The 26,235-nt window shown below is 45.0% G+C and overlaps 1 protein-coding gene across 4 annotated transcripts in view; it reads left to right on the top strand.

Moving 5' to 3' along the window:
• The window catches only part of LOC121291157 (transcription factor HIVEP3), a 370,482-nt gene that overhangs the window by 260,121 nt on the left and 84,126 nt on the right, over window positions 1-26,235 (top strand). Inside the window, exon 2 of one of the 4 annotated variants that reach the window (XM_041212247.1) lies at window positions 20,641-20,688. The exons of the other annotated variants lie outside the window; for them this stretch is intronic. The gene's annotated coding sequence lies outside the window, so the exon portion shown is untranslated. The remainder of the gene's footprint in view (window positions 1-20,640; window positions 20,689-26,235) is intronic. 4 annotated transcript variants of the gene reach the window in all.

The raw sequence follows: 26,235 nt of genomic DNA, 5'->3' as shown, positions 1-26,235 counted from the left end.
CACCAACAGTACAAACTTCCTGTCTCCTTCTAGGAAAGCTGGAGGGTTATGAAAGGTTCCTGTTGAAATATTTTTTTAAAGCAACTGTAAGGTTGTATCTTGCCTTGGCTATCATAACAAGGTGTTGCCCTATCTAGAGTTGTGACACCACTGCTTTTTTTTGCCAGTGCATGTCTGAATTGCACTCTCTTCCTTCTCATACTTTCTCAGTGCCCCTGTTTTCTTTCTGAGTGAGCGCGTGGGATGTTCCTGTCTGTGGAATCTCCATGGATTACATCAGTACTGCTCCCTGGTCGTTCTGGCAAAAAGCCTACTTGTGCAGTATGCAGAGGAATCCCTCCAGAGCCAATTCTCTCATCCCACCTCCAGATGACCTCGCCAAGTAAAGAACGCTTGCCCCAAGGTTTCAACTCAGCCAAAATCGGGATTTGAGCTTGAGATAACACGCTGCCAGTCTGATCTCCTACAGATGGACAGATTTAGTAACAGCGACACTCAGGAAACACTTGGGATTTCTGCTCATTTCCACCATGACTTTCTTTTTTCAAAGATGTGACATGTTGAAGAATTTACACATCATTTTTCAGCCCCATTTAGTTTTACAGCCTTCCTGAAAGATTGCACCAGACTCTCACTGCACCGTTGACCTCGTTTACAGCTCAGGGTTTCCTATTTCCCGTGATGCAACTTCAGTGTAGAAAAGTGGCGGGGTGGGTGAGGGGGAGGGCAGAGATACCACAGCGACAAAGCAAGGGACATAGAGTAGGCTTCTATTCCCTTGAGTGTAGAAGATTTTGAGGTTATTTAATTGATATGCTCAAAATGATTAAAGGAGTTGATATGGTAGAAACTATTTCCTTTGGTGATGGGAGGGAGTCCAAAACAGGGGCATAACCTTGAAATTGCAGCTGAGCCATTCAGGGGTGATGTCAGGAAGCACTTCTTCACACAAAGAGTAGTGAAAACCTGGAACTCTCCCTGAGTTGAAGCTGAAGGTCAGTTGGAAATTTTAAAACTAAGAGTGACAGATTTTTGTTAGCGTTTAAACGGTTGTGAAACCAAGACGGGTAAATGTGGTTAAGATGAAAATCAGCAATAACCTAATTGAATGGCAGGATGGGGTAAAGGGCTTGAATGACATTCTCTTGTTCCTGGGTTGATGCTCCCATCTAGCACCACTGCAGAATAGTTCTATATCTAGCTAATTCATGACTTTGGTCAGAATCAGACCAGCAGCTTCTCATTGACAAGAAAATCAGAATATTGGACACCCCCAGGCGTTCCTTTTTCTGATTAAAAGGAGTCTGGTTCCAAAGTGACAGTGGGGGAGGTCTTGAAGTGTCTTGGCTACCTGTCCTGCTAACACGGGGAATACCAGACATTCAAGGTCGCCAAAGAGCAATGTTCATTAGAATCAGCTGGCTGGTCTTCTCACATACCTAACTTCTTATGCTGTCAGGCCTGAAATAAGAAGGCAATGGACCTGAGTTGACAAGGCTAATATAAGAGAATTGAAAGCATCGGAGCTGTACCTCAAGCCAGTGCAGCTTTCTGAGTGAGAAAGATAGATAAACATTTCTGGTGGAACCCTTCAGTAGAACTGGCCAGATCAATCCAGACACATTAAGGTTTTTTTTTCCTTTCAGAAGCATATCAACCTGTTATATAGTTCCAGCATTTCCTCACTAGTGAATTTTCATGGTCTGCATTTTGCCACTGACAAGTCAAGGTGGTCCAAGTCTTTGACAGTATCCGGAAATAAGCTTAGAAATCTCTGTTAGCAGTAAAAGTCCAGGAACACCTCTATTTAATAATTCTTATCCTGGTGTTGAAATAATTCCATTGCCCCATCCACCCTATCTTTGTAACCTCCTCCTGCTCAACCAACCTTTCTGATCTGTGTGCTCCTCCAATTCAGGTCCTTTGTGCATCCCCGATTTTTATCATTCAACCCTCAGCTGTCTAGGTACTAAGTTGAGAAATTACCTCTCTAAGTCTTACCACCTCTCTACCTCTCCCTCCTCCTTTAGGAAGTTCATAAGAAAACTTTTGGTCACCAGTCCTAATATCTCCTCATGTGGCTCAATGTCAAATTCTGTTTGCTAATGCACCTTGTAACATTTGAAGATCCATGGGACATTTTGCTACATTTAAGGTGCTTTTTAAGTGCAAGTTGTTGTTGCTGTACTGGAGAAGCGCTATTTTTAAATGGGTTACCATCTTTAAAATGGCGGACAAAAGAATGTTGTGCAGTTTTGTTGTGATACCGTCAGCAATAATTTATAGCTGTAGAGTCCAGTGTCTTGGATTCAGTGTTGGAAGGGTAAATCAGCAGGTTGGTCCTTCACTGGTGAACTACAGGTGGCAAACAAAGTGTCCATTAATGACTCAGCCAAACACGTGCATCTGAATGGAAAATAAATGACACCCCAGCCTTAGCTTCTTGACTATACCTTGGCTAAACTGCAGTAAACCTGTTCTTAAATTGCTCTGTTTGTTTTTAAGTGTCCTTTCCCCTTGCTCGACCCTGTCACGTACAAAGTTTGAGGTTGTGCGCTTGTGCAGATGGTCCCTACCCAACAATGGGAGGTGCAGCGAAAACATCTGAAGGATTTACTTGAAGTTACAAATAGATTCCAAAACGCATTCTGCAACAGGGCAATTCCGAGTGAGAAGCAGTCAGTGCAGGTCAGGGCCTCGTGGCAGATGTGAGCCTTAGTAACCCAGCCGGCACTCTCTGGGCATGCCCAATGCTGAAACCGTCCTTCTAGAGGCTTTCCTCACAAGTGAAATAGAATCATCATGGGTGACTTGAGTTTTATGTGTCAACTGTGTCTCCATGGGTAGCACTCTCGCTTCTGAGTCTGAAGATCGTGGGCAAACAGTCCAGCACTGCGCTGTTCAGAGATGCCCTCTGTTGCATGAGATGTTAAACTGAGGTCTCATCTGTCGTGTCAGGCTGATGTAAAAGATTGAACCCATGGTACTACTTTGAAGTAGAGCAGGGGCTTTCTTCTCAAAATTGCCAATATGTTTTATCCCTCAACCAATATCACTCAAACTAGTTATCTGGCCATTATCACATTGCTGTCTGTGGCAGCTTTGCTGTGCACAAACTGGCAGTCACATTTTCCTACATTACAACAATACTACTCTTCTGAAAATACATCATGGGGGACTAGTGTTCATGAGACCCAGGGTAATGTTCTGGGGACCTGGGTTTGAATCCCACCATGGCAGATGGTGGAATTTGAATTCAATAAAAATCTCGAATTAAAAGTCTAATGATGACCATGAAACCATTTTGGCTATGAAACCATTGCCGATTGTTGTAAAAACCCATCTGGTTCACTAATGTCCTTTAGGGAATGGAATCTGCTGTCTTCACCAGGTCTGGCACACATGTGACTCCAGATCTGCAGCAATGTGATTGACTCTTAAAATGTCCTCTGAACAAGGGCAATTAGGGATGGGCAATAATTGCTGGCCTAGCCAGCGATGCCCATATCCCATGAATTAATTTTTTAATAAGTGCGTTGGGGACATCCGGAGGTTGCACAGAGATAAAGGACAGTTTTGATCAGGACAATTGTATGCTGTCCTCTGTATCACTGACGTGTCCTTGGATCATTTAGAGGCACCACATATTAACTTTGGGCAGGGAGGCAGTCCTGTTCGTGTCCTATGAAGAACTGGCTGTTCTAAACTTTAGGTGCCAGAGAATCATTCGATTTGGCACAGACTTTCATCAGCAATTGTTGGTTGAGAGCCTGCTGTATTTTAACAGGAGGTGAGTTGAATGCTCTTGGTGATAGATAATATCCTTCAATTCAAAGGCCGTGGTGTAAATCAGAGCCTTCAAGAGAGATGAGGACATATATACGGCAGTTTGAGTCAGCATTTCCTGGAGAGGAGCAGGGAATGGAGGTGGAAGGCTGGTTGGGGTTTAACTTGTAAGGGCACAAATTGAAACTGGGTTACGTTTGTGATCTTTCTCTGAAGTTTATTACTATCTTCCAGTGAAGGTGCAGTAATTGAGACTCCTCACTCTAAATGAAGAATTGTGTGGCAGAGCTTTAGCATTGAGAAACTCACGGGGTCTGGAAAAGTACTTCCATGACATGTAGCTGTTATTGTTTGGTGTCACTAACTGATCTCAGGTGGGGCTTGTGTAATCAGAACAAATGCAAGCCATGGTGGTGGAGGGGGTGATGGAGCCATTGGGTCCATCAGACAGTAGAGAGGCAGTAGAGTAAGATGCTCTTTTCCAACCCCAGCACTGGGTCGAGCCCTTCCCTTTCCATTTTAGTTAATACCCAAAATGCAAATAAATTCTCAGGGTCCTGCAGCTTTAAAGGCTTGCTGTTGTAGAGCATTTTTCACAACCTCAGGACATCCCAAAGTACATTACAACCAATTGAGCACTTTTAATGTAGAAAATGTGGCAGCCAAGTGGTATACAGCAAGATCCATAAATATTAATATTACAATCACCAGACCATCTTTTTGTTGGGGGGCATTATGATTGAGAAATTAATAGTGACCAGAATACTGCGCAGAACTCCCATGGCAGATCATTTACCTCCAAATGAAAGGGCAGACACAGCTTCGGTTCAGTGCCTTGCCCAAAGAGAGCAATTCTGAAAGGGCAGCACTCCTTCAGCACTACACAGGGAGGGGAGGGTCAGCTTCCCTGAAGTGGGACTTGAACCCATGATCTTCTGAATCAAGATACATGCGTATGACCCAATGAGCCACGGCTGACAACTGAAAATAAGTCCCACTTGCCCCCACCTCTGCCACTCTATTCCTCATTGCAGGACAACCAGTGGTTTCTACTTCCTAGTTTGCTGTCTGTAAGAATACTTCAATGTGATTGGCTGCTTACCCTATTTGATGACATCACTATCATTGGATGCTTGGAGATCCCCTTGACTTGGCACCAGATTCAAACTGACATTTTTCCCTTTAGCCTTTTCCATACAACTCTCTCTCGGAAGTGACTATCGAATCTACTCTCTCCTCTTTTTCTGCTCTCTTTCTCCCATTGTGTTTGGTTCTGCGCCACATCTCTCCTCGCGGGCTTTGCAAGTTGTTAGCCAATGCCCTGCAGGGAAGATGATGGAGAAGGAAAGATGCACACTCCCCCTCCGTTGAGGTGGTAGTGCTTGCACTTTTCACTGTGTGGAGTTTTTCTTCAATTAGCAAATTTGAGATGACCCAGCCACTTGTGGAGAATCAGAGCAGTTCTGGTTTCACACTTTAATGATAGCTTCTATTTTGACTATCAAATTCTAGGTTTAGCATTCATAGAAACGCCAGTTTCCAATCAAAAAGGCATGGGGGAAAATGTGATTTTCAGCCCCTACTAGGTTGCTAACACAAAACCAGATTGGTTTATGATTGATACAATCAGTGTAAGCTTCTATCACATATGATCAGTTCTGAGTACCGCACCTCAGGAAGAGTATATTGGCTGTGAACTGGTGCCGCGCAGATTCACTAGAATGATACTGACACAAAACCGGTTAAATTATGAGGACAGGTGACATGAACTTAACTGTATCCCGATGGAAGATTATGGGTTGATATAACAGAAGTGTTTAAAATGATCAAAGCAATTGACTAATTAGGTAGAGTGATGGGAGGAGTCTGAACAAGCGGGCATACTCTTAAAATTAGAGCTAATCTGTTGAGGGAGGAAGCATTTCTTCACATAAAAGGTAATTGAAATTTGGAACGCTTTGGGGGTCTGGGGTCAATTGAAAATTTCAAAACGGAAATTGATAGGCCTGGATTTTGTGGTCAGTGGCAAAGCACCACATTGACCTCAAATAAAGCTACCAACACAAGATTGAGCAATCTCTGTGGTGTGGATTTCCCCATGCTTGACATCAGTTTGAACCTGATGCAAGTCAAGGGGATCTCCAAGCGTCTAGTGACAGTAATGTCATCAAGTAGGGTAAGCAGCCAATCGCATTGAAGTATTCTTACAGACAGCAAACCAGGAAGTAGAAACCACAGGTTGTCCTTCACTTATAATTAAATTTTGCAAAGAGCAAAATAAGTGATTGGGACATACTCATGGAATTAAGGTAGAAGCTGAAATATCAATCAAACTTTTAAAAATGTATAACTTTCAAAATGGTGAATTTTTTTATCATAATGAAGAAATTGGACGTTTCACAAAAATAGAAATAGTCTTCCAGAGCCAGAACTCTTTTTCAGCAATAATTATGAATTCTGTTCATGTTAAAATCCAGTTACACTTTATTAAACAAGTTTTTACACACAAGGATAATGTATTTACAGCAAGACTAATGTTGAAAGGGGCAGTTGTGATCTGTTCTGCTTGATTGCAGACTGCAGGGAAATCAACAGCGCCTCCTGTGGAGAAGCATAGAATCACTGACAGCAACATCTGGATTTCTGCATTTCAGTGTGCAGGCTCTGGAAGTTGCTGTCAGATTCAAAGGAGTAAATACGGCGAACACTGACAACTTCATTATCATCACTACTGCAGAATACAGGACAGAGGGAAAGATACACAAAGTTTCGGAACCAGGGCAGCTAGATGGAGTTAAGATTGGAATCAGATATAATCTAACCGAATGGCAGAACAGGCTTCTTGTGCTCCTATGTTTATTGACTTTTAAACTTCCATTGACTTCTCAGCAGGCTCTTAAATCACAAGGACTGGATGGTTCAATCCCTTGTGCAGAATTTTTAGGTTAGTGTGCAGGCTCGTGCTTAACCTGATCGGACACGTCGGGCGAATGTCCTGGCGTCATCCCACGCTCGCGCGATATTTCGGTTGGCGGGCATGCGCAAAAGTCAGAAGCGCACTCCCCGACAATTAAGAGACCATTAAAGTTGTAATTGCGTCTGATTTTTCATGGTCCGTTCAACCTTACGGTTGGCAGGTGCGTGATTTGGCCAGGCAGACTTTGCATCTTGCGTGAAACCTATCCAAGGGCGGGATGGGGTTGCCATTGTTAAATAACAAAAAAATTCTCTGGACAGCATTTTTATCAGGCATATGTTCAGGCGACTGAGATGCTTGGGCAACGTTTTCCTGATTTTGAAAACTTTATTTAATTGTTTTCAAGCCTTTAGCTCCCTGAGGCAGCAGCACTCTGTCTTCAGGGAGCTTTCATTCAGCGCTCACCCAGGCTTACGCAGTGCCCTGCCTCCTCCCGCCCCCCCACCGTGGCTGCACTGAGCATTTCAGCACGCGCTTCACGCTGGCTGGCCGTTAACTGGCAAGCAGCCGATGGAGTCCACAACCCACGTCCTCGACTCAAGTCCCGAAGACGCCTCAGAAGAGGAGCCTGCTGAAACCCACAGTGAAGTCCCGTCACAGGGCTCACCCACACCCTCCACCAGCGCAGAGACACACATCTCGGCGGGTCCAAGCCTTAGAACAGCCTCGGGGTCACAATCTGGTGAGCACGTTGCACTGACTGATCCACAGCTGGCGGAGGCAGAGACTTCCCAGATTTCTGGCACTCAGAGGACTGCTGGAGGTCAGAAATCTGAAGTCAGATGAGGACCTCTGGATTCAGTCACACCTCAATTGCTGGAGCTGCAAAGGCAAGTTTGGGAACATCGGGAAAGGATGTCCACTGCACTCCTCAGATTGCAAGGCACAATAGAGGAGTCCGTCCGCCTTCAGTCTGAGGTGATAGCACCAGCATGCCAATGCATCTAAGTCAACACTGGTAGGATGGCAGCCGCGATGGAGACCTTGGTCCAGGATGTCACCCCTGCACTGCTGCACGGGCTGAACTCCATTGCTGACGCCATAGTTGGCCTCAAAAAGTGTCAAAGCGAGAGGGGTGCGGGCAGCTCAATCTCACTCTAGCTTCCCCTTCTCCTCAAGGAGTCAGCCAGGGCCCTCAGGCACCCATAGGAAGGAGTATAAGTAGGTGCACACCCCTGTGCCATCCACCCAGGTGACTCTGGGAGTTTCCAGCCCATCCGAATTCCGTCTTACTGTAACCCCAGAAAATCCAGCTCCACAGGCTGAGGAGGGTGCCATTATCACAGAGCAGGACCCTGAAAGCTGGCCGGAGCCCTCCAGGTCTCGGCCCTCCAGAGGACCCCCATCAAGGTCATCACAGACAGGGTGTAGCACTCAGCAGGCTGCCTCCACCTCCGCTGTGGATGTCGGGGGAGCAACAAGACGTAGCGACACGGTTAGGAAGGTTAAGAAGATGTAGTTGCACAGCCTGGGCACTAGTGTAAATCACTTGTATATAATATTCATTTTGTTAATAAACTCCCAAGAATGTCCCCTTGCCTATGGCTTCTTGTTCTGATGACCAGTGTTCGTGTCACTCAGGATGTGAAACCTTGGTCCCTGCACAAGATAAAGGCAGGTGTCTCAGTCCAGGGTCTCTTCCCCGTGCTTTGCGCAACCTTCCCAGCACACTGATGGTGCGCCTTCACAGTCACTGGTCATATCAGCCATGCTTACACCTGGATGGGGCTTATCATTGTTGCCAGAATGTCCTGGGCTGGCAGCACAGGGTTCCATCATTCTCTCTATGTGCTCCCAGAACCTTTTAGGTGCGGCTGGCCCTCCCATCTCATCAGCATTTGCGTCCAGTGACAGAGTGGCCCTGAAGGGTTCAGGTCACAAAGGATGCCATAGGATCAGAAGAAGTTAGTTTCCCTGCCAAATCTCCATGATATGATGCACTTCACAGAGCGCAAGCAAGGTGCCATCAGCCAGACAGGAGTCAGACATACACGTAAGCTATGTGAAGATCTATGCTATCTCCTTGCTGCATGTTGTCAGCATCCTCCATGAATCTAGCAGCTATGAGGGCCTCCTGAGCATGGCTGCCTCATCTGGCCAGTGCGATGGCCTCAACGCCATCCTTGCCTTGGAGAACCCCTCCCACCCTCATTGGAGGAGATGTGCAGCTCCTCCATCTCCTCCTCCTCAGCCAGGTCCTTCCCCATTGCAGTGCCAGGTTGTGAAGGGCACAGCAGATGACGACGATGTGTGACACCCTCTGAGGACTATATTGCAGGGCTCCACCAGACTGGCCCAGGCACCATAACCTCATTTACAGCATCCCGATGGTTTGCCTCACCAAGGTGTGGAGTTGCAGCATCAGCCTCATTGTAACTTCACTCTGCTGCAGTCTGATGCTGCCGCACGCCTGTCATCAGCCACCCCCTCTGTGGGCAGCCCTTGTCTCCAAGGAGTCAACCCTGTAGCTTTTGTAGACACTGGAAGACGTCAGGGATCTGAGGCCCACTGAGAATGTAGGCGTCATGGACACTTCCTTGGAACCATGTACAGATCTGCAGGATGTGTTTGTGGTGGTCGCACACCAGCTCCACATTTGGCAAGCGGATGTTTTTGGGGTTGATTTAGTTGACTGCTTGTTGCCATGGAGATCTGAGTCCTACGTGAGTGCAGTTGTTGGCACCCTGCAGCTGTGGGAAACCTGAGATTTAGGCTCTTGCATCCTGACTTTCCTGGTACTGGGCAAAATGCACAATGTTGTGTGCCCTTGTGAAGATGGCGTCTGTGACCTCATAGGTGCTTTTGTGCGTGGAGGCCTGTGATATCCCACAAAGGTTAGCTGTGGAGACCCGAAAGGAGCCACTGACGTAAATGTCGAGCACCACAGTCACTTCACGGCCACTGGTAGTGGATGCCCTCCATGTCCCCCTGGCACCAAATCCCGCTGCAAGTGGCAGATGTGACCAACCACTTGCCTGGACATGCGCAGTCTTTGGTGACACTGGTTCTTGGTTATCTGCGGTAATGACCACTGCTGGCTCTAGACCCTGGGTCTAGCTAGGTGCCGACCTGCGACGGCTCTCTGTGGCTCTTCGGCAGTGTGCTTGGGAACCCCAGCCACCCCTTCTTCCTGAGGGCGCTGCTCCTCCTTCTGCCCAGTAGTTGCCTCCGTCGCTCTTTTCTCCTTTGTCTCCACGCTCTGTAAGCCATGAGGCATACAGCTTGGGCATCAGGCTCCGTGCTCCTGATGTACTCCTCCTGCAGGATGAAAGAAAGAGATGTGTGGGTTAGCCTTAGGTGTACTAAGAACCTCTCTTGGTTAAGTCTGAAGGTCCCTTAGTGCATCCCAGAGAGTGCAGGCCACCACTTGGATGTTCAGAACTCAGTGTGCTGCATGGTTGCCCAAAACCCCACCCACCTCTACCCCACTTTGCCTGACCAATTGGCGCAGCTTTGCTCATTGAACTGCATGCTGTGCTCTCAGCTCAGGCACAGGCATTCTCCTAACCCGCGCTGCAAGCCTGCACTGTTAGCTTGAACCATGGAGGAGACTGGTCCAAACCAGGATGATGACATTGCAAGGGGCTGTGAGCGCCTCCACCAGTGACTGCGCCATGGCCAGCTTCTGCAAGGAGATTGTACAATGTGTTCAGTTGTCCAATTGTTCTGCAGTTCACTAAAACGCTCATTACCTTTCAGTCTGTTCCCAAGGAATGAAAAGCTCGGGAGCACTTGGTGGAACTATCAGGCCTCTCGCTGCTTGAGTGGGCAGATAAGCTAGAGGCCCGACTCCAAGCACGTCAATGTGGCTGCGCCTGAATTGTCTCAATTCTCTAAAGGAATGGTCACTTTATCCAAGGTTTCCCTAATGCATGACCACCTCCCTCCCACCGACCCACCCCAGCATATCTTTGTGCACTACCATCTACAGCAGTGCAGCCCTTGCCCTGGCACTGCATTTTCTGCCAGCTGGGAAAATGCGACTTGCCTGTGCCCTCTCTTGAATGCGCAGCGCCTCAACTTTGAAGTCCAACGGGTGATCCCCGTGAATGCTGCGCGACATTAGTGTGCACTCACCTCCGAGTTCCCCTCGAAGTACATCTCACCAAGTGCACGCCTTATAAACGCTGTTGTGAAACACATTGGCGTGCAATCACACTGATGTGCCTGAATGGTCCAGCGTAGGGGGATGATTCCAGCGAGCTAGGCTTATTATGATATGCAGATGTATTAAAATGAAGTTCCCAACGTGCAGCGGCGGGAAATGCGTCCCGCCATTGATGGGCGGAGCGGACAATTGCAAACTGGCTTCACAACATCATGAAACCGATTTTTGGGCTTCCTGCCATATTGTCTACTCATGCCCACCATGACACCCGATGCCAATGGGCACAAAAAATTCTGGCCTCAGTCTCTTTATCTAAGATAGTCATATACATTGTAAATAGCTGAGGCACAAGCACAGACACTTGCGGCACTCCACTAATTGCAGCCTGTAAGCTTCAAAATTCCTGTTTATCTCTACCAGTCGGTTCCTCAATGTATTGTTCCAGGAAACTATCGCAATGTCACCTTGATGTGATGCATTCACTACAGTGGGAGGTGCAAGCTACAGTCTCCAAACACTGACCAAAACCAAGCAACTCAGTCCTGTTGGCAATTAGATTTCTCACTAACTGGTTCATCCATCAGGAAGGACCCAGGCATAAGAGAAGTGACAATCCCAGTCAGCGGAGGCACTGAGGTAAAAGCCTCCCTGTACATGGATGATGTCACCGTCTTCTGATCGGATCCCCTGTCGGTGCATGGACTGATCAACATCTGCAACCAGTTTGAACTGGCCTCGGGAGCCAAGGTAAATCATGGCAAGAGCGAAGCCATGTTCTTTGGGAACTGGGTGGGCTGATCCTTTGTCCCCTTCACCATCTGGTTAGACGGCCTGAAGGTGCTGGGGATATGGTTTGGAGGAACTGGAGCGTGCATTAGAAATTGGAAGGAGCAAGTGGCTATGGTGGAAAGAAAACTGGGCATGTGGGAGTGACGCTCCCTCTCCATTGCGAGTAAGAGCTTGGTCATCAGGTGTGAGGCACTCTCGCTGCTGCTGTACATGGCACAGGTCTGGCCCATTCCACACTCCTGTGCGATGGCAATTACCCGAGCCATCTTCCGCTTTATCTGGAGGTCGAAAATGGATCGTGTCCGCAGGGATGCGATGTACAAGCCTCTAGATAAAGGGGGAAAAAACATGCCCAACATCGCCCTTATACTGATGGCCACCTTTGTGTCCGGCTGCATCAAGCTGTGCGTAGACCCTTGGTATGCAAACACCAAGTGTCACTACGTGCTGAGGTTCTACCTGTCTCCGGTGCTGCGAAGGATGGGTCTGGCCACGCTGCCGTGGAACGCTCCAAGTAGTTGGACCGTGCTGTACCCTCTGTCCCTCGTGGGAAAATTTATGCAGAGAAACCCCTTTGACCACAAGTCCATCAGGCAGTGGTCGGCACGTAACGTCTTAGAGGCCCTGAGGGAAAAGGAGATGGTGGATCCGGTGGGATGGTTCCCTGAGCAGATTGTCAAAGTCATTTGGCAGAATGCCTCATCGCCAGAACTTTCCAACAAGCACCAAGACGTAGCTTGGCTGGCGGTGAGAAAGGCCCTCCCCGTCAGATCCTTCTTACACGCCAGGAATCTCACCCCCTCTGCACGTTGCCCTCGAGGTGCTTGTGATGGGGAAGAGACCGTTGTTCACCTCCTTGTGGAATGTGCCTTTGCAAAGAAGGTCTGGAGAGAGATGCAGTGGTTTTTGTCGAGGTTCATCCCAAGCAGTTCTGTGACACAAGACCCTGTACTCTACGGGCTGTTCCCAGGGACACACACCAAAACAAACATCAACAGCAGCTGGAGGATCACCAACTCGGTGAAAGATGCTGTTTGGTCTGCCCGAAACTTGTTGGTCTTCCAACAAAGAGTTGTCCCTGACCGAGTGTTGCAGACTGGCACATTCCAAGGTCCAGGACTACGTGCTGAGGGACGGAGTAAAGCTTGGGGCAGCCGCCGCAAAGGCGCAATGGGGAAAGGTCGCTGCCTAAGACCTTTCTGCCACAGCGCACCGAGCAGCTGGGAAAGGTATTGACCCCTCGGGCTGTATGACTCACAAGGAATGTATATAGTGAATACTAAATGTATCATAATTGTGTTGGAGCACCTCAGAGTGCAACATGAGCTATGTAGAGAACTTGAACACCATTGCACTGTCTGACTGTCTGTAACGACCATGTTGAGATGTCAGTAATGATCATTGATTGTATTGAAGCACATAGCGTGATCTATGTGGGAAACTTGAATTTGATTGTACTTTTTGTGATGGCCATTTTGAAATGTCTTGTAATGTTCTTTTAGGTATTTTATGAATAAAGTATATTTTTCAAAAAAAAAAGTTAGATTCCTCACTGACTGGTTTGTCCTGAGTCTGGACACTTGGGGTGCTGTTGCTTTGTTGTGGTTAAGTCCCAACACTCAAACCCATCTGGACCAGCAACTTGAGATACAAGGGACTCCATAACAACGTAGGTCTATGTAGAAACATAGAGGCTCAATGCCCAGAAGGACACCACTTGACCCACCATGTCTGCAGTGGCTCGTTGCTTGAGCAATATAACCTTGGTAGATCAGAAGCAGTTTAGTAACACAGGATAGTGTGTTGGATTGATCTATATCTAGTGGCCTTCATGTGAAGCTGCTGGGGTTCCAGGAAAGCAGTGCTCCAATAGAGTGCAGCCATCTTGGACCAACACTGCAAGCTGCTGCCCAAGAACTGTCGGTCCCTCGTTGAAGGTCCCTGGAAAGGATACTTGTTTTCCATGTTTCCGGTCTCCACTGTTGAGATTGACTGCTAGCCGGACCCTTGTCGATTGCACTAGGTTTGCTTGCTTTGCAATGTAATGCAATGTGGCCCAATGGGTAGCACTCTTGCCTCTAAGTCAGGAGTTCAAGTCCTAAGCCAGAGACTTCCACACATAATCTATGCTGACCATCCCAGTGCTGTCCTGAGGGATGTAATGTCGGAGTTTCTACCTTTTGGATGAGATGTTAAACCGAGTTCACATTTGCCCTCTTAGGTTGATGTGAAAGATCCTCGGGCACTATTTAAAGAAGAGCAAGCGAGTTCTCCCTGGTAACCCTGCCCAATATTTATTGTTCACTCAACATCACTAAAACAGATGGTTCATTGTTGATCACGTTGGCTGCCCCGTTTCCTACATTACAACAGCGGCTATAGTTCAACAGAGGCACTTTGGGATGTCGAGAGGTTATGGAAGGTGCTATATAAATGCAAATTATTTATTTTCTTAATACTCATTTATTAGCAGAAGCCTGCGATTCTTCTACTGATTAATGTGAAATTGCCATTTGTTAATCCTGGCCAACACTATTGTAGTTCTGAGTAAATCAGTAGGATTATTATCCAGAGTCAAGAAACCTAGCAGCAGTTTTATTTAATGAGTTTATGATGCCTGCAGAAAGTAAGAAATCCAATAATCATTTAGGCCTTTTATCATTATGAATCCACTTGCTATGGTATTCCAGGAAATCTTCTGTTCATTATTCTCCAGCCTCCGAGTGTAGAAGTCATGGCAGACCTCATAGTACCGAGACTTACACACAATAAGACAACATCAGCGGTGACTGGTGTTTAGTTACCTCAGAACCAATATCCTGACAGAGTTATTTGATCAGCAAACAAATCAACTCGAGTTTCCTCACCTCTCCCAATGTCCCTATAACCTGCTTTTTCTGGCATTTTGCGTTTATTTTGCATTCATTCTTGTAATGTGGACATGACTGTCATGTATCATCCACCCTTGTAGTTTGATAACTGTGCCTCCTCAGACAGGCATTAAGAGTCAGCCACGCTAGTGTGGGGCTGGAGTCACATGTAGGCTAGATCAAGCAAGGACAGCAGGTTCCCTTTGCTGAAGGGCCTACGCTCGACTATTTGGAATTTTCTTATGACAATCTGACTGCTTCATGGTCACTGAAATCAACTTATTATTGTCCAATGCTTTTTTTAACCATGACTTCACATTTTCAGATGGGATTTGAGCTCACGTTCTCTGGATTATTAGTCCAGTAACATAATCACTACACCATCTATTTTCTTACAATGTCTTGGATCTGGACTTTCTGATGAAGGTTGAAACATCAACCTTTCTTGTTTATGATGGGCCTTCTGCCGAGTTCCACTGTGTTAGATTCCCAGTGTTTGCTGTGTTTTTTAAAACCTGATTTGGTAAACCAACCAGCTACTCGGTAGACAACATGTGGGGCACAGTGCATTATCTGGTCACCCATACTACAAAAACCATTCAGAAGTACTGGAGAAAACGCAAAAATGATTCACAAGAATGATATCAGAATGGAGAGATTAGAAATGCTGAGTAAAAATGAACAAACTGGGGCTCTTTTCTATAGAAAGGGAAAGGTAAGAGGTGACATGGTAGAGTTCATTGAAATTATGAAGCGTTTTGGATGGGGTACATGTGAAGGAGATGTTTCCCTTGTGCAGCAGTCCATAAATAGGGGCTATAAATATAAGTTAGTCACTAATAAACCCAGTAGTCACCTCACCTAAGAAAGGACATACTTGCCCTTCAGGGAGTGCAACAAAGATTCATGAGGCTGATTCCTGAGATGAGAGGATATTCTTGTGAGGAGGGATTGAGTAGACTAGGTGTAACTTTCCTGGAGTTTAGAAGAATGAGAGGTGATCTAATTGAAACATATAAATTTCCTAAGGGGCTTGCCAGGGTAGATGCTGGGAATCTAGAAAATGGGGTCACAGTCTCAGAATAAGTGGTTGACCATTTCGGACTGAGATGAGAAATTTCTTCAGTCGAAGGGGTTTGAATATTTGGAATTCTCTGCTCTGGTGATCTGTGAATACTCAGTTGTTGCAAAAATTCAAGACAGAGATTGACAGATTTTGGGCACTAAGATAACGGTTATGGGGATAGTGGTGATGTTGGGGTAGAAGATCAGCCATGATCTTATTGAATGGGAGAGCAGGCTTGAAGGGCCAAATGGCCTACTCCTGCTCCTATTTCTTCTGTTCTTCTGTTCAATAGGGAGAAATTTCTTTACCCAGAGAGTGGTTAGAATGTGGAATTGATTACCAGAAGAAGCAGTTGAGGCAAATAATATAGATGCATTTAAGGGAAGTTAGATAAGAATACTAGGGTAAAATGAGTAAATCGAGAAGGAGGAGGCTCGTGCATGAGCTCAGGACAAGGACAATGGGTCAACTTGGCATGGACCTGCTCTTGTGCTGTATAATTCCATGAAATACAGATTCTCAACAAAAAGCAGACTAACGTCAGAGCTGTCTTTTACTCTGTCTCTCAATGACACATCCACCTCTTCACTGCTTACATGGTGACGTTAAACAGTGCACCATGTGCTGTCTGGGAAATGGAGTCAGAGTGCATGTGGGCAGGAGAGACACAGCTCTGATTCCTGTAGCACATTCTTGTTGATACTGGTAATGCAGGACAATATTTTTATGTCTACATATGAGAGAAAATAATTTCAATTCCATGTACAGGAACAATGATTCAGTCGTGGCATGTTCTAAAGAGGTCTGCAGACACGTACAGTTGGATAATGAGTTGGCCTGTTGTCATCATTCTGTGCTACAACTCACCTCCAGTTGATATCCGTGGGTTGTCCTGTGAATGTGATGACTTAAAGAGTAGCATTACGGAGGAGGTCAATGAGTGTGTTGGGGCAGTTGTCAGCTCTACTGCTCACTTTCCTGACCTTCAACTGGATGATCTTCAAGGTGGAGGAGGGGTGGGGAATTCCCACCATCCTCCCCCAAGAAATATGACTGGTGAGCTATTAGGGAGGAGGGCCCAGAGGCTTAACGTTTTTCCAGCTGAAAGTACACATTGGCCAAGAGTTTTCTAGAACAGTGCACGTTGAGGCATGCTCCTGTATTAATGATATTCCCATACCATAGAGCTCACAAGAACTTTGCACTGTGTATTGCTGGAAGTGTGAGCTAAGAAAGAGGACAATGGGACAACTTGAACCTTAGAGAGCACCAGGGCAAACAATCCACCTCCTTAACCAATGAGATCTAAGGACTGAGAAAGAAGCTAAGGAAGGACGAGAAAGGAAATAGGGTGAATTAGAATCAAATCAGGTGTAGAAAGAAAAATAAAGAGAGGGAAAGAAAGAAACTGAGGCACTATCACATCCCGGGGCTACAGTGCACAAAGTTTAGTCAGGTTTTCCTACTCTTGATAGCTCTCCATGCTGTGGCTCAAGTCCAAAGATTGTGATTTAAAGTCTCACTCTACGATTTGAGCATATAATCTAGGCTGGCATTTCCATGTAGTACTGAGAGAATGTTGCACTGTAAGAGGAGCCATTTTTCAGATGAGCCACTAAACTGAAGCCTTGCCTGCCCTCTCAGGTGGAGGTAAAAGAACAGTTCTCCCCAGTGTCCTGACCAGCATTTACTCCTCAACCAACGTTACTTAAAAACAGATAGCACATTCCTGGGACTTGCTGCATGTAAATTGGCTGCCATGTTTCCTACTTTACAACAGTGACTACAGTTCAGACAAATACTTCATTGGCTGCAAAGTGTTTTGTGGCCTCCTGTGTTTGTGAAATTCCCCTTCAGGAGGCAATGCCATCAAGATAGGCCTGGCAAAGGGCTAAAACGTACAGTGGCAGAATCGTAATATTGGACACTTCTTTCATTGCTGACAGTCTTTCAGTGAGAATTGTATTGTGGAGATTTTGAATCTTATCACGAGAGTGCACAGTGCCCCAGGGAATCACCGTTTTGTCATCTGGGGTAGATTTCTATTTGTCTTCTGGCAATCGATTAACTTTCCCGACAATGGCCCTGTGCCAGATGTTTGGCACTGAAGCGAGGTGCACCCATGAGAATGATAGTGATGTCACAGAGGGAAATCAGGCTGTGGAACATGCGGAATTAACCCTTTAGAGGGACGGGCTTGAGTTTTGAAACACATATACCATGAGGATAAAACTCCCTTCCCACCTGCAGTCTGTTAAAACCCTTATGATGTCACCTTATCACCAACTTATCTCCTCTCTTTAACCTTGATGGGGTGGTGGGGGGACGGGGGTGTCCTGCACTGTGACCTTTGACACAGGTTCTTCAGTTTAAAGCTGGGAAGTGCATCATCGAATGATGCTTGGGCCACTCATGTTGTTTGTCAGCTACAGGCCCAAGTTACCCTGTTTCTGTCCAGCAACCATTGCTTGACAGAGTTTCCAAAGAGTGGACAAGTAAATACACATATTTACAATTGTTGACTGTATGGATGTGAAAAAAAAAGTTGAATGAGCACACTGCCGCCATCTGGTGGTGCATCTGGGAGAAGCACCTGTGCTTTCCCAAATTCTGCTGCATTGCAAATATAGTAGTCTAGAAATTCCAGGGATTATACTGATGCATTAACAGCACTCATCATTATTAATGCACAAAAGTAATCCAGCAACTTGTGGAGTAAAAGAGATACACCATGAATTCTGATTCTCTGCAAATTGCCATTAGCCTCTTTACAGTCAACAAAACAGAGAAATAACCTGCATTCATATTGTGCCTTTCACAAACTCAGGACATTCCAAAGCACCTTACAGCTAATGATGTATGGTTGAAATGTAGTCACTGTTGCAATGTGAGAAATGTGGCAGCTAACTTGCATACAGGAAGCCCCCACACATAAGTAATGAGATAATGACCAGATCATCTATTCTATTGATGTCCGTGAGGGATGAATATTTAGCCAGGACAGAAAAGTCCCTTCCCACCATGAGAGTTCCCAATTGAAGTTAATGCTGATCACGAAATTGCTGGATTTACAAATTATTCCTGCCGCAGCCAATTCGGGCTGGTAATTAATGTCGCTGATGATGATGTGAATGATGATCCTGAAATGACACTTACCCTTGGAGGTCCAGACTGGAAACAGTGAGGCTCTGGAATCTCACTCCAACATGTATTGTATTGAATCTAGAGTTTTTATTGTCTTCACAGTAGTTTTGTGCTGGTTTGCCACCCAAACTCTTCTTTGTGTTGGAAGGTAATCCCTATCATGTTGCAAAGATGTTTAACATTCAGAAATGCAAATTAGATGGATTCATTAGATGGTTCCAGAAAATGACATTTTGGGTTACAGTAAATGAGTAATTTGAGACTTGATGTGCACTGAATGTAGCACTTTATGGGAAGAACAAGTGACTTTGAAGTTATGGTTCCCAGAGTTCTCCACCACTTGGGGGAATTCCTCATTTCATGTCGGGGTCTATTGTAGACTAATTGATAGAGCTCAGGTGTGATTGGTCATGGTATCATGTGACTGCCAGGACAGTAGAAGATGAAAAAGATGGACTTTGGTCCTTTCTCATCTAGTTATCCATATGAAAGCACTTCCACTATTTCCGATCATGACGGTTTGGGTGGCTGGTCCTATACATCTTGGATGCAAAATGTTTGTACGTTTTGCACACCATTAACACGTTAACTTTCCAAAGACCAATTGTTCCCAACTCAAATGGGTTGGAACGCACACTTCATCTGCTTGTTCCTTTTCATGGTTTCTTGCTTTCCTTTCTGTCTCCTATCTTCTCTTATCCTTGATTTACCCTCTTTCTTTCTCTCCCTTTCTGCCTCGTACATCAGACACTACCTGCTGAGAGTGAGAGCTCCCATTTGTTACCAAGTAAGTTCAACTCTGTTTTACTCGAAAAGACCAATGGAAGAAGAAAAATGCAGCAAAATTAGCCATTGTGACCCCAACATCTCCCTTTCTTCCAAGAACTAACGGCATATGGAAGTGTTTCTTTTGTAGAAATCAGGCAATTCGTGGGGGTGTTGACCATCTCAGTGCAGGCTGCACGTAACTTTGCTGTGCGGCTGATGCCCATTTTGATGCATAACTCTGTTTTCTGGCTCACAGATTTGAACCTACAGTGTTGTAAATTGAAAGTGGTACAGTTGTTTTCATTGGCCTTTTGCATTGCTATGACTATTTGTATTGGCCATATCTGCTGTCAGACTAGGTGACTGCTGAAATAACTATTGCGGTGAAGTAACAGGAAATATCTGCATTGATATGTTTTGGTAGCAGTTCATTTTCTCTCTCTTTTTCTTCCTCAATTACTGCGGGGTTTTTCTTAAACTATTCTTCAACTGATAGGTGATCGGATGGTGAGGAGAACAGGGGAAGGGGAATTCCTGGATTGAGGACTGTCGCAGTAAGGTTGCTAAGATTCCAAGATTGATTTCGAGTCTCCGTTAATTAAAATTTAACCTCCAGAACATTACTTCAATGCCCCCCAACACCCTCCACCACCACCCCTCACCCCCCATCTCCTATCCCTGGGAGAAAATTCTAGGAGCATTAAAAAACTGTGCGTTTTTGTTTTCATTTCCCTTAGTCATAAAAATATTGGAAATGAGATAAAAACAAACAGCTTGACTGGCAGTCAAATAGTCATCCACTTTGGTAACAAAACATTCCTCAGCTTTCCAGGAAGGTGGGGCACCCTGGGGGGTGGGCGTGTCGGGTGGCCGATAGTGGGGGCAGGGACTGGTTGGAGGCAGGAGGTCATGTGATGTTACCTCCAGGAATACGTTGAAGCAGAGTTGGCAACCCTAGTCGCAAAGCAATGCTGCATTAAATATGAAGGGAGAAATGGGAGGTGGAAAGGTCAGGAGATTTCAATGGTAAATGAACTGCTTGATGCAGCTCTGTCTGCCAGAGTCCTAGTATGTGAATTGTCAAAAGGTTCTCCCACTTTCCTTGATCGAGATTTGTGTTTTCCTTTTGCAGAGATAACTAAAACAGGAGCTCGTGGAGAATCAAATTCGGGAACAACAGGTACAGGAGCAGTTTTGATCAGATGTATGGTAATAGTACATGATTGTAATCGCCCGTCAATTATTTTTCAACGTTCTTATTTTGCTGTTGGGTGTGTGGTAATTTGTGGTCAATCAACCACTCTCTCGCTTTCTCACCTGATGTGGAAATAAGTTCAGTTCAAATTGTCCTGACCCTGAAATCACCAAAATAGCTTGATTCTGGATTGCCAAACCTCCAGGAATGTACTGGAGTCTGATGGAGTTGAAGATTAATCTCCAGGACACTGTTGTGAGCAAACTCCTGGAGAAAAAAAATCAAAGCGTTAAAAAAATTTCTTTCAACGCTTTTGTTTATTAGTTATTATTATGGTTGCAGTGTCTCAAATCTGGCTATCTGAAAACTGGTGATGTCTGATAACCGGACACACTTTTAAGCTGCCATGCTTGAAGTTTTATGATTATTAGATAAGTAAAATAACTTACCGGCTTGTTGGGCTAGGTGCTGAATTGGTGCGGTGGTGCGCTAACTTGTTCTCGGCTTCGCGCACCTGTCTTTTCCCACGATCCACGTGGTCTGGGTGGCCCATCACCCAGCCCAAACTGCCCGGCACAAAAGGCATGATCCGAAATCCGGCATGGACTTGGTCCCAAGGTTGTTGGTTTTGAGACACTGTACCTGTGTTAGTTAGGAAAGAAAAGGCTCTTTGGCCGATAGTCAAAAATCATCCAGTCAGATAATTAAGAGTCTGTTCACTTTTCAATTGGCTGTGGAATGTCAGGGCGAAGTATTTACATGTTGGGCAACTAATGGCGAGTGGCTTAGAGGTGGGGCAGTCCGAAGGGAGGTCATCCACTGAAACCTCCCAGTTTACATCCAGCCAGAGTTGGCAATGCTACTTGCAGTGAGTGTTACTGCAGTAAAATGGACTTTTAGCAGTAAGCTATATTACCAATTTTTCTCCTGCAAGGCAAGATGACAAGAAATGCCAGTCCCCAACCAGTTCCCATAACTACATTTTAAAGAGCTTCTTCCTCAATTTTCTCCCCTTTGCAAACGTGTTATTTTTGCACATCGTACAACATCAGACAGGTCTGCTCCAACGCTTAGTTCTAACCTAGTGATTACTCCAAGCCTTAGAATAGCATCAACCAGCAGCTCAGTTGGTTAGCACTTCAGAATCTTCGCTTCAGAAGATTATATGTTCACATCCCACTCGAGAGACTTGAGCCCATAATCCCGATTGACACTCAGCACTTTTAATTGAGTTGTCAAACCAAGTTGTTGCCCTCTCAAGTGGACGGTAAAAGTTCCCATGGTATTATTTTGCAGAAGAGCAGGGGCCCTCTCCAATATCTAGCTAATATTAATCCCTCAATCAATACCCAGTGACTACACTTAAAAAGTGCTTAACTGTAAAGTGTTTTGGGTCATCCTGAGGTCACGAATGGCGCTATATAAATGCATGTTTTTCTTTAGAATAATGCCACTAGCAAGACATTTCTGTTGTGTATATTTTTTCCTTGCATATGATAAGATAAATTAAAAACCAGTTGATGTCCGATTACTGAACTGGACTGGCACCAATGTCGATCCTTTGCAACATTTGTTTTATGTTGGACCCTTTGTGTTTCTCACAGAGGATCCCAGTCCTCTTCAGTCTGGATTGGATTCAAAGATTCAAATCCCATGGGACCAATGGGTTCAGAAGGCAGGGCCCTGGTTCAACTATAGTTCACTATTAGCAAAGTTGCTCCGTCCAGTTGACTGACAGGACAGTGGTCGCAAGAAAAATGAGTTTCAACAGACTCAGCTCTTAGGGGCAAATATCCGCAGCAGAATGTGGACTGATTTAATATTTGGTTGGGCAGTCTCACATATTGAGGAAATGGGATGATCATGCCATAGCCATTAAGTGTTTGATGTTAAGACATATTGTTGGCATAGTATAAAAGGAGTTTGCACACTGCACCTGTCCAGCACTAAGTCCAGCCAAGGTGCAAGAACTGAGCATTCCTTTTTGTTCCAAGGTTAGGTTTCAGTGGCCAAGAAATGTCAGTATTCACTGAGACCAATAACCAAGACCAATCAATTGTGAGCCAACAGGCTCAGTCATGATGCTGGAAATTGAATACACATCTCGCACACCCAGTATTATTTTTAATGGGACAGCCAACTCCAAACCATGAAGAGCTCTCAAAAGCTGAGAGGAAACAAGGTTCCTTCATGCAGCTAAAATAAAAATCATCAGAAAACATAAACCAAATATGAGGTGAAGTGTCGGGTAGTCCCGCCCAAGGAGGTCCGTGGCTAAACCAGGGCATGTTGGTCCACAAGCCTCAGGAAGATAGTGCCAGCAAGCTCAGGATGCCATTTGCCACTGCCTAGCTTGATAACTCACCAGAGTGCCTCATGAGGGAAACAGGGGTAAAGCCCATCACTCCCTGCAGTGGCCCTTTTTTAGGATGGCTGATTATTCTACACTTGAAGAAACTGATCACAGCTCTGCACAGCACATACTGTGGCCATTCACGGACCAGTTTAGCAAATGGGTCTGCAACGGGCATTACGCTCCCACTCCCAATTTCCAATGGGGTTTATTATTAGTTTCTGGCAGACACACTGGATGCCAACTGAACAGCCATCACCAACCTGGCAGTTGGTACACACTGTATCGGATCCACTGGTAGTCAATTTAGGTCTGTAAAACAGGTATAGTGCTACTGAATTCCTAGACCAAAATCTTCACAGAGGTAAATAACAAACAGGGTTGTGTAGAAATCAATTCTGATCTGACTGATTTTAGTAGAACGCTGTACAGAAAATCTTAGGCAGGAAGCTGCACAGTCTCCCAGTTCCAACTTAGAATGCTCTGAGTTTTTTAAATTCTTTCATGGGATGTGGGTACCACTGATGACACCCACTGACCCATCCCTAATTGCCCTTAAACTGAGTGGCTTGCTGGGCTATTTCAGAGGGCATGTAGGAGTCAACCACATTGCTGTGGGCCTGGAGTCCTGTGTAGGTCAGACCAGGTAACGACGGCAGATTTCCTCCCCTGAATCAGATGGGTTTTTACAACAATTGATGATAGTTTTCATGGTCACCATGACTGAAACTAGGTTTATATTCCAAATTTATTAATTGAATTTGAATTCCACCAGCTGCCATGATGACTCATGCTGTCATGAGTTTGGTAATCTGTGCAATGGGAGTGTTCCCAGTGATGCCCTGTGATAAATGTTCAGTCTGCTATGGCAAAGAATTTTCTGGGACTTTTCTACAGTAATATTTACAGTAGTGCTGCCATCCAATGTAAATTGCTTAAAGCACAGTGATGGTTTTATTGAGAGCCCAACCCTGGCCCTTTTAAGTAACTTGCTTTCTTTGGAAAAGAGGAGATGTCAAAAAGAAGTTTTCATGAACTATGAATGGAGTTCATAGAACAGATGGTGAAAGGTTGAAATAATACCAAGAGATAAATTTAAAATTGGGAATTTGGGGGGTGCTGAAGGGACATTGGGCAATACTTCCTCACTTACCAGATGTGAAGTTCCCAGAGCAGATAACCGAAGCTGACAGTATAAATAGGGTCAGGCAACAATGTTTGTAGAACTTTTCTGGGCGCAAATTGGCTGCTGCATTTCCTTAAATGCAACACTGACTGCACTTCAGAAAAGTATGTCAGTGGTTGTAAAGAGCTTTGGGACTTCCTGAGGGACTTCATAGAGGCAGTTTCAAATAAGTGTTATTTCTTCCTTACTAAAGAATCTTAAATGATTGAAACCTATTTGGCATTCATTGTCTCTCAAAGTACAACTCCTGTAGACATTGAGGAGATATCACAATGCCCCTTATTAATAACAAAAGCAGCACTTGGAAGCATAATTTTATAATGGTGCTGTGGGTTCCTTTCTCTGCAATTGGAGGGAGCTGGTGATTTGGGATTGGCACTGAGTCATTAAAAAAATTTTGTGCAGTTCTGATCAAAAAGGCAAAAGATTAACCACCTTCTCTACTAAATGTGCTATTAATGTTTGATCAACAGTGATGAGCAACATCAGACAAAATGGAGCTTTGCTTATTTTTTTTTTTAAGAGTGAGAAACCCAAAATAAGTCAATTTTTTAAAAACCAAAATGAGCAACTCTCGGTCCGCTGGTCAGGCTGAGCATGTTTGAATTGGTCATATTGGTACAAAAAAGTCCAACAAAAATGCTCATGATCTGTCTTGAGCAGTCAGAGTTAATCTACGATTGATTCTCTTTTAATTGAATAATCCCTTAGTCTTAAATATTATTGACTGGTTTTTGGGGCATGATCGTAGAAAAGCATGAGCACGAGATCTTTAGCCAAATAACTTGTATTCAGAGTGGATAAACCCCTGCAATGTGCTGATTTGTAGAATACATGATATAGCTTACAGTTGATGGACAGTAACAATATGGCTACGGTGAAATTAATTGATAAATTTCCACGCCTAATGTTTAAACCTTATTGTAATGACAAATATCTGAATCAACTGAAGAGTAATCTACTGGCCATGCAAAGTTCATACAGGACAGAACAACAAGTGGGAAATACAAGTGCATACAGAACAAAATTGCCTAGACTAGCTCTGGTTGGATGTATTCCTGGAGGTTTCATCACATGACCTCCAACTGGCCATTTACACACTCTTGCCATTGGTCAGCCAACATGTCCAGCCGAGCTGTGTCCTGCCTTCCCACCTGAACACACCCTTGTTTGTGGATCCATGTAATAAATGGCTGGGGAGACAGGCTCCAAGCAGACCCACAAGATAAGAAGAGTCACAGTTCTGAAGCTTTGGAATTGAAGTACAGCTCCTGTCCATTGTAGACATGGGTTTAATATGTTGTCCAACTTTTTATGATATACCAGACAAGTAGTGGTGAAAGAAGATTCAACGGTAACTTTCAAAAGGGAATTTGATATATACTTTGTAAGGTTTTGGGAGGAAGAGCAGGACTAATTGGATAACTTTTCAAAGAATCACCACAATCATCCATGCCTTTGTCACTTCTATAATCGACTGTTCCAATGCTCTCCTGGCTGGCCTCCCTTCATCCACCCACCATAAGCTTGAGCTCATCTAAAACCCTGCTAACTTGCACCAAATCCTGTTCACTCATCACCACTCTGCTTAGTGGCTTACATTGGCTGCCCGTCGAACAAAGCTTTAATTTTAAAATTCTCATTCTTGCTGTCAAAATCCTCAATGGCTTAGCTCCTGTTGCATATCTCTGTAACCTCCTCCAGCTCTACAATCCATCAAGATCCCTGCACTCCTCTGTTTTCTTTGTCCTATCATTAGCGACTGTGCCTTCAGCTGCCTAGGTCCTAAGCTCTAGTATTCCCTCCCCTCTCTATCACACTTAACCTCCTTGAAGATATTGCTTAAAACTTACCCTGTTTTGATCAAGGTTTTGGTCACCTGTCCTATTATCTCCTTATATGGCTCGGTTTCAAATTTAGTTTGATAAATGCAAAGATAAAAGCAAAATACTGGATGCTGGAAATCTGAAACAAAAACAGAAAATGCTGGAAA

The sequence above is a fragment of the Carcharodon carcharias genome, chromosome 19, assembly GCF_017639515.1.
Source record: "Carcharodon carcharias isolate sCarCar2 chromosome 19, sCarCar2.pri, whole genome shotgun sequence".
In the NCBI taxonomy this organism is placed as follows: domain Eukaryota; kingdom Metazoa; phylum Chordata; class Chondrichthyes; order Lamniformes; family Lamnidae; genus Carcharodon; species Carcharodon carcharias.
The sequence above is the reverse complement of the archived record's forward strand: the minus strand, read 5'-3'. Positions and strand labels throughout refer to the sequence as shown.